The 9,006-nt window shown below is 45.1% G+C and overlaps 1 long non-coding RNA gene across 1 annotated transcript; it reads left to right on the forward strand.

Moving 5' to 3' along the window:
• The first annotated feature begins 218 nt into the window (after positions 1 to 218).
• On the forward strand, positions 219 to 8,154 carry LOC109275563 (uncharacterized). Its single transcript, XR_002084245.2, has 3 exons — positions 219 to 295; positions 490 to 578; positions 7,894 to 8,154. It is a non-coding gene; the product is annotated as an uncharacterized LOC109275563 (long non-coding RNA).
• Positions 8,155 to 9,006: the final 852 nt, after the last annotated feature.

Below are 9,006 nucleotides of genomic sequence, written 5' to 3' on the forward strand. Positions count from 1 at the left end.
AGAAAAGTTTGAAGTTTGCCTACGTTGGAAATCTACAAAGATTGTGGCGTTTCCCTGCGTGCGTGTTGGTGTTGGTGTTACATCATCTGCGAAAATATTCTCAGCTGTTACGTCAAAAGCTGACTTTAAAAAGAACAAAACAAGGGGGTTTCTACTCTGAAGTCCGACTGGGGGGGGGGGGGTGGCGGGGGCGGGGGGGGCGGGGAGCGAGCATTAATCAGAACATCGAAGTGAGCCCCACCATGCCTACGTGTACAAATAGCTGTTGATGGCTTTGCCATGCTTACTGAACTGAGTAAGTCTAAAAGCCTTCCGTGTGCATTCCTATTTTCGGGCGCAATACAGTAAGTTAACCTCAGAATATCAAATTGAATCAGGGGTTCTGAGAAGAGCCGCCTGCAAAGCGGTTAGAATGACACTCCTCATTACACCGTCCAGATTCAGGTTTCAGACAACCATAACCAGCCTTTGCCGGCTTCTCACCTACAGGCAGACCCAGGCAGCCCCAAATCAGAGCCTGCCCTCCGGCAAGGGCTCCCGGACCTCTTCACAGGTGAAGTCCACCGAGACCCGGAAAGGTGAGCCTGAAAGGGGGAGGAAGCACCCTTTCCTGATGACATTTTTTGCTTGCTTGTTGGTTGGTTGGTTTGTTTCCTCCGGAGGCCCAAATAAACAGCCCGGGGAAGGCTGCTCACCACACAGTATGTCAGCACATATTATGCAGTCTGGGGCTGAGTGGATGTGTCAGCTGCCCATTAGACCACACTAAAATAGAATTGCTGGACGCCTGAAGCATGAAGCATGATATTAGATAAAGTGATGAAATCTCACTCGATTAAAGAGCCAGGTCAAGGACAGTTACCTCGGGAAATTCCTTTTTTCCTCGAATATTCTCGCAACTTTGATGAATTTATCGTTTTCTTACTTATTTTTCATTATCGTCCGGGGCTTTATGAACAATAAAATGTGCCTTCAGCAGGCACTGACATATGGGAGCGATCGGAATCATAGGTTATATCGATTCAAAGAAAGAAAGGAGGAAAAAAAAAAAGACAGGATTGACATTGCCACAGGTCAAAAGCCTTTGGAAATGTTGGAGTGATTGGTTTAGACAGTTGTTTGATTTTTCTCTCTTTCTCTAGCTCTTTTATTTTTATTTTTTTATTTTTATTTATTTTTTCCCCCTAGTAAAGGGATAAGAGAAAGAACAGAGAGGGTAATCTTTTTTATTTTAGGCCCACTGAAGGATAGGAACAGAGGCATACGGCCTGGCAGAAATTTTTATTTTTCTTTATTTGATTTATAAGGACAGGAGAGAAATGCTTCTTGCAAAGGGCTCCTTTTTGCAAAAGGGCTTGCAGCCGGAATGGAAATGGCTGCACACCTGCCTTGCTTCTTAAAACCTGGGGTGCTTCTTAAAACCACAGCTCGCCTGTCTGGCACTTCCGAACCAGAGACAAAAAAAAAAAAAAAAAAAAAAAAGAAAAGAAAGGATTTGGGTCCATGCGTACTGCACTCTGGCTTAATTTCATCTACAATAACGTTTGAGAAGCAAAAGGAGGGAAGGTGAATATTCGGAGCACTTGGGTTTTCCCCTTAGTGCTCAAGGGTTCTTTCCATCTCTCCCTGTCCCCACCTCCCCAGCCGGTCCAAGGGACATCCCGGGATGTCCCCGTGGGAGCAGCGCTGAGGCCAGCTAATCGGAACACGTAGACGCTAATTCATTTGGTTCAGCTGCTCCTTGTTTGGGTCAGAAAACCGCAGTTGCAAATGTGCTCATCTGGAGGGTTGAGAGCATTTTGCAGGTATATGTGCCAGCAGCACTTGAAGGTCCTTTACAAACTCTCAAACGTAATAAATGATGGAGCTGTTTTAGTTCAGTGAATTTCCCATGCAGCATTTTAACTTTGGGCTCCAATTCCATCCTATATATGGAGGCTGCTTGAGTTTTTTAGATTCCTTTTTTTCCCTTCATAAAACAGGGATCATATTAGCATACTATGCCTTTTCTAGCTTCCAAGACTATAAGGAAGGTGAAGTAAGGTCACCTATTTACAGGGATGTTGAGTTCTTAAGATGCGAAGTATTATCTAGATGCCAAATAGTGCCGTGATTATATTTTCATATGATATTAATTTTTTTATTAAAAAATTTTTTAAAACATTTATTTATTTTTGAGAGAGAGAAAGAGAGAGAGATAGAGCACAAGCAGGGGAGGGGAACAGAGAGGGAGACACAGAATCCGAAGCAGGCTCCAGGCTCTGAGCTGTCAGGACAGAGCCCGACGTGGGGCACGAACTCTCAAACTGTGACATCATGACCTGAGCTGAAGTCGGATGCTTAACCGATGAGCCAGCCAGGTGCCCCATATGATATTAATTTTTAATGCTTGTGGACACAGAATTTGTATGACCCAGGGAGCTGCACTCACTTGGAATGTGAACCATAGATACACTTAAAATTTACATCTTCTTTTCCAGCAAATTGCTTAGGCATTACATGATGTTTCTATAAATCTAGCTTCTTCTTTATAAAGCATTTCCCAGGTGGGGGTTGATGTCCAAGGCAGAAATACGTTAAAGAGCAGGTGGTGGGACAGGCAGGAAATGCGGAAGTTTTTTTAAGCATAATGTTGATGCCTCAGTTTCTCCAAAAATAATAGGACAAAAGTGAGAGGGCAATAGTTTTTTTCTTTTAATTACAGAAAGAAAAAGCATGATTACTTGCTACATACAAATGTTAGACAATTGTTTACAGGTCTGATCAACTACAATCTTTCTCTTCCCTCTGGAGCCAAGGTTTTTTCTTTTTCTTTTTCTTTTTCTTTTTTTTTTTTTCCTCTTCAAAATATTGTAGTGGTTTGAAAGATCAGAAGGCAATTGTGCTAAATTTGCTATTATTAGCATGGAAGTGATAACAGCTTTCTTATCCCTTGGGAGAAGAAGAGGCAGGTGGGGGCCCAGGGATTCTCAGTGCAGTATCAGCAAGCTTCTCACCAAAACAAAAGGACTGAGAATATCTGCCTATGAGAAAATGAGGAGTCTGATACTTTTTCTCTGGGCGAGGTGCATGTTGAAGACACACGAAGAGGTAAGAGTGAGGGTCACGAAATGGGTGGAGTTTAAATTTTTTTTTTGATGTGTATTTATTCTTGAGAGACAGAGAGAGATCGAGTGTGAGCAGGGGAGGGACAGAGAGAGAGGGAGGGAGGCACAGAATCCCAAGCAGTCTCCAGGCTCTGAGCTGTCAGCACAGAGCCCGACCCGGGGCTTGGGGCTTGAACCCACGAACCGTGAGATCATGACCTGAGCCGAAGTCAGATGTTTATCTGACTGAGCCACCCAGGCGCCCCAAAGTGGGTGGGGTTTTAAAGCCTTCTTTAAATGGGGCTTTAATGGGGAATGGGGAAGACCCACACCAAGTATTGGTGGCAAGGTCAGGGGGCATGCCCCATGTTTTTCTTCCTCCCCACCGAACACCTGGGCAGCACCAGGCAGGAATCGTGTGTCTCCTGACAGTCATCTTGCTCATGATAAAAGTTATATGTCTTATCCCGAGCAACGATAAAACAGAACAACAACAACAAAAAAATGACTTTGAAACCTCTCATCGGCACCTCTAATGAACACAATAGATAAAAGAATATGCTTATCAGAAATGGTCCTCCTTTGCTCCATGACGAACTCAGCAAATACTCCATTAGAAGAAGGGTTTGGTTTCCCACGTGGGTGGTGAAGTCTCCTGAGTTATATTAAGGCTATAAATGCGTTTGGAAGTAGCTCAGAGCCTCACTCGAGGGGATGGGTACTCTTTATTCGTCATTCCTCCCCAGGAGGCCCTGATTAGCCCAACACTCATTTGGTACAATAATGGAACAGGAAATTTCTTCTAGGCGCCTGCAACAGAAACTCAGTGGAATGTTTGCTACCTTGGGAGTATCAGGTCATTTTCATAGCTGCCGGGGAAACACGTGATCCCGGAAAGGAGGGGCCGGGAAAACAGTGGCCTTGGACAAAGACACAGCTTCCATGGCAGAATATTTCCAAGCAGGGCGAGGGGTGGGATTTTTGTCTTCCCCATCAAATCACCTTCACATGTTTTTCATCCTCTCCTTTAAAATGTATGCTTCTGTTTGGTATGTTTTATCTTAACGTAAGAGAACCAACTGAAAGGGCAACTTCTGTGAACCTGCAGGCTTCTAACCCGAAGGGTTCGTCATTTCAGTCCTGAATACCGATTTATGTCCCCTCGGCCAGCACGAGGGGAGGGGCACATTTCTTTTTCTCCCCATGACGCCTTCCATGACATGACATATGAATGATGGAGTATATAATGATTTAACCAAGCCTGATCTTTCCACCTGGGGACACACACGGCACTTAAAGTGTCCGCACGTCCTATTTATTTATTTATTTATTTGATCTCTTAAGTAGAGAAACCAGGGTATTTAAAATCCACTGGCTTTTTAATCCTTTACACAGAGAATTCCTTTTTTCTTTTTACAGAGAAACTATCCCCACAAGCCAAAGCGGTCGAGTTTGAGTTATAGGGAAATTCCGCAAATATTTACACACTGTGATTCTTTCATTCTTTAATTGCTGCGGCTTTTGTATGACCTCCCCTTTATTTGGGCCCTGTGCAGAGGAGAAATTGCCATGTCCTTCATTCCTAAAGTTAATCCATCAGTCATGTCACTTTGACTGATTAGTTTCTTTCCCAGGGACCACACGGCATATGGATTCAGCTAGATTCATTCCTGTCTGATTCACTGTGTTGCAGGTGATGTGATGTGCCAGTGAGCTTCCTTGCAGCCAGTGCCGGGTTTCTTAAGAGCACTGGAGTACCTCTTGAATGATGTGGGAATTCCTCTAACGCCACTGATGTGGTGGTCCCTTTAGGGTAGGATATGCCACAGTCTTTTTTTTTTTTTTTTCCTTCTTGTTGTCTAGCTTATCCAAATACGATTTAACATAGGGAAAAGTAAGTGAACAGAAAGGAAGATGAGGCAGGTCTCATATATCTGGATTTTAGATTAACATAGCCACATGGACCAGTACGAATTAAGCTACATTTGAAGTGGCCTCCAGGGAAGCCTACTAGTCCCCATAATCCAACGGCACTTAAATATTCAGGACAAAGTTATAAAGTGGCCAGTTGGTATTAAAACTGATCACACAGAGTAGAAACAGAGAGCGAAGGAAAAGCAGAAACGTATTTTGTTTAGGAAGGCCTTGACAATTTAGATGCAGTCAAAGAGAGCTCAGTGTTCCTGTGTGCAAGAGGTTAGTTTTGCCTAATGTCCGTTATCACCCGAATCCAACCAAGATGGAATTTCAGATCCCAAGCAATACAGGAGAGAAGAAGGGTAAGGACAACTGGTCAGTGAGGGACAGAGGGGTGGGGCTTGGGGGAGAGAAAATACTGGGAGGATGACATTTGACCAAGACCATGAAGGAGATGGTCAAGTTGGTCTTGTAGAATCTTCCAGGTAGAGACAACAGCAAGTCAAAGGCTGTGTGGTAGGTAGGTACTGTGCCTGGTGAGTCTGAGGAAACCTGAAGACACCAGGTTTTCATGGAATGTTGTTGTAAAAGGGTGATAGAAGGAAATGTGGGGTCATGAGGGGGTTCTCTTCAAGTGCTTGACACTGGTGGGCATGGGAGGCAAGGGAGAAGTTCATGATACAGGGAGAAGGTTAGGAGAAGGGGTAGTTGCACAAGTTAGGATGGAGTAAGAGGGGAGATAGAGTCCATTATACATGTGGAGGGCTGGCTATAGAGAGAAGCCTAAATAGTTCATCTATCATAGCAGGAGGGAGCAAAGAACGGATGGGCACTGCTCCGGGTCACAAGGAGATTGGGTGCTGGGAGCCTCGGAAGTTGTTTTTAGATTGTGTGTGTGTGTGTGTGTGTGTGTGTGTGTGGTGTATGTTAAGTAAAGCCATCAAATGAGAGTAAGGATGGGCAATATGTATTGGAGGTTTGAGGAGAAAGAAAAAGTCATGAAAAAGTCATCCAGGGCACGTCGTTCCCTACGTGTGGTCCAGACCAGCAACATCAGCACCACCTGAGACATACAGTTACTCAAGCCCTGCCCCAAACCGACTGATTCAGAAATCTGGGGAGGGAGGCCCAGCAATCTGAGTTTTCATGTATCTTCTAGGTGATTCTGGGGTAATCTCAAACTCAGGAGCAAGTTCAGGGTAAACAGGAGACTGATGGATTTCTAGAAATGTATGTTGATGGGAAGAACAAAGAACCTCCTTGAAGACACTGTTCAGGAGTTGAAAATGAGATCAGTCAGGGAGTGAGGTCCAGCCCTGACCATGTCTGTAGGTGCACAGAGATGAATGATTAGAGTTAACCTCGCTTGGGGTTTTTTTCCAGACGAGAACAGTGAAACAAGATTGTGAAGAATATTTGCCAAGGTGTAATATAATGGCGGAGTCTCACAACCTAGGCTAAGCGGAAAACCAAGCGACCATGAAAATATATGATCAATTGCTAATAAGTCCCGGTGGGGCCAAAGCTTCTTAGAGTTGGGATATCAGAGTGAGCTGGAAAGAGAGAATGCTTGAAATTACAATTATAGAGGAGTCCTATTTGCTGGCAGTAAGTCTAGGTATGACCTTTGAAGTGACTGCTTGAGGCAGAGTGGAGGATGTAAGAGTTGGAGGAGAGGGCATCAGGAAACTGAGAGTCTAGGACATTGGAAAGATTATATATATATATGCGTACTGAAGTCATCATGTATGTTGGAGAAGTAGCAGTGAGCCAAGAGCTAAAATCTGCAAAGGATTAGGAGGGGGGGTCTGTTATAACTGTAACAGATTGGAATATAGAGTGATAAAGACTAATGACATGATATTCAAAGATGAGGATTTGCCGTTGTTCGTGTGTTGGGAGGGAGGCTGTATGAAACAGGAAGGATACCCACCCCCCAACCCCAGGCCTGGTGTTGCAAGAGTCTTGAAGGACACAGCGGCCGTCACCTCAGAGGGCTGAGTGAAAAGCAAGTCGTTTCCTGAGAGGAGAGTCCAGAATTTGGTGGTTAAACCCGAATTCCAGAAGGCAGTGTGGAAGGGTTTTGGGAATTTGAGCGGGGTCATAGAGTGAAAGAGAAGACGGGAAAATACAGAGATTGTTGAGGACAAGAGTCCACGGAGATGAAAGATGACTGACAGTTCTAAGCATCTTGTGGGGCCTGGCACCCACCAGAGAACAGGGCTAAGTGAGGTTTGCCTGTGTGTCCTCAACAAGGCTGGGAGCATTGCGGGGCAGTGAACTGTGGTCAACTTGCCAGGAGTGTTCTGAGGCCTTCTTCACTCTTGCCGACGGCCGTGTGAGGCCAGAGATGGGCAGGCTCACCCTTGGTGTCTGGCAATCGGGGAGAGGTGGGAGGCCAGGGAAGCATGATCTTCTTTGGCTGACTGTGTGGACGGCTCTCCCATCGGAGTAGATTTGGAAATAGCTATTGGAAAATGGTGGAGAGTAGATGAGTCAAGGCTACTGCTGTAAGTTCAACGCCCTGACACAGGCCCCATTCAGAAGTCTCGGGTTGGTAAAAGTTCTACGTATTTATTCTTGTCTTCTTTAAATCTTGGAAGTGGAAAAGGAAAAGATAAAAATAATCGGAAATTTAAAAAAATATTAAGTTTATTTATTTATTTTGAGTGAGAGAGACAGAGAGAGTGAGCAGGGGAGGGGCAGAGAGAGAGAGGGTGAGAGAATCCCAAGCAGGCTCCATGCTGTCAGCGTGGAGCCTGATGCAGGGCTCGAGCTCACGAGCCAGGAGATCGTGACCTGAACCGAAACCAAGAGACAGATGCTTGACAGACTGAACCACCCTGGAGCTCCCCAAATAATCTGAATTTTTATGCTTTTATCCCTCCAGTTTTGTGAGGCCCAGGAATACCCCTCAAGTGTATTCGTTGCTGTTATTTCCAGCAAGAGTTGCCACTTCATTTCATGTCAGTGCCCCATCCGTTCTTCCTGACATGGCTCACATACAAGGAGACATTTTTTGCATACCGGTGAATAGATGCTCTTAGGGACCAGTGTGGATTGGTGGCTCGAGCATAGGTCCTGGGTGTGAGCCACGTGCCTAGGATGAAATAGCGTATACTTTTCTGGGGATGCACACCTGGAACGCAGACATGGGAACTACCGAAAAAGCAGTTGTTTCAGATGCCAAATACTTTCAGAACAGCTAGCTCCAGTGGAAACCTCTTCAAGTCTGGCAAGAATTCCAGGGTCTCTGGGCTGTACATGCTCTGTTTTCACACTGTAAGCCATTGCTCTGCGTAGAAATGCTCGAATGCGGTTAGAATTCTTGTAACGGCCCTTTAAGTGGCATAATATCGTATGCAGAGTGACAAGCCCCATTAGAAAATGCAGTCTCCCCTCACAGCTAGGCTTAATGTGCAGCAAGGGAAGGGACTGATGCAGGAATAATTCCTCCTGATGACTCAAGATTGATTCTAGAAGAATTTAAAGAAGAATGTGGGCTTTTCAAGGAAGTGGATAATGCAGGAAATCTCTGGACAGCTGCCGGCGACTTTGAGTATCTGGGGAGAGCTGCAGGGTCAAGAGAAAGATTTGCTTCTCCAAGGCCTGAACTAAGAAATAAAACAAAGCAAAACGAAAGCAAACATATGATGACAACCGGAAAACCCTTGAACCTGTGAGGAGGACTTAACATTTATCTATCTATCTATCTATCTATCTATCTATCTATGAGAGTAGAAGTGGAGGGAGGGGCAGAGAGAGAGGGAGACAGAGGATCTGAACCGGGCTCTGCGCTCAGAGTGGGGAGCCCCATGCAGAGCTCGAACCCACGCATGGTGAGATCATGACCTGAGCCGAAGTTGGAGCTGGACGCTTAATCCACTGAGCCAGCCAGGAGCCCCCCAGGACTTGCCTTTAAAGTGGAACGTCAATCCCTTTCTTACCCACTTCCCTTTGTGTTACTATTACTACTAACTGCTGTTAACCATTTCTTCTCCAG

Source organism: Panthera pardus, unplaced genomic scaffold (genome assembly GCF_024362965.1).
Source record: "Panthera pardus isolate Hobbes unplaced genomic scaffold, ASM2436296v1 HiC_scaffold_20, whole genome shotgun sequence".
Classification (NCBI taxonomy): domain Eukaryota; kingdom Metazoa; phylum Chordata; class Mammalia; order Carnivora; family Felidae; genus Panthera; species Panthera pardus.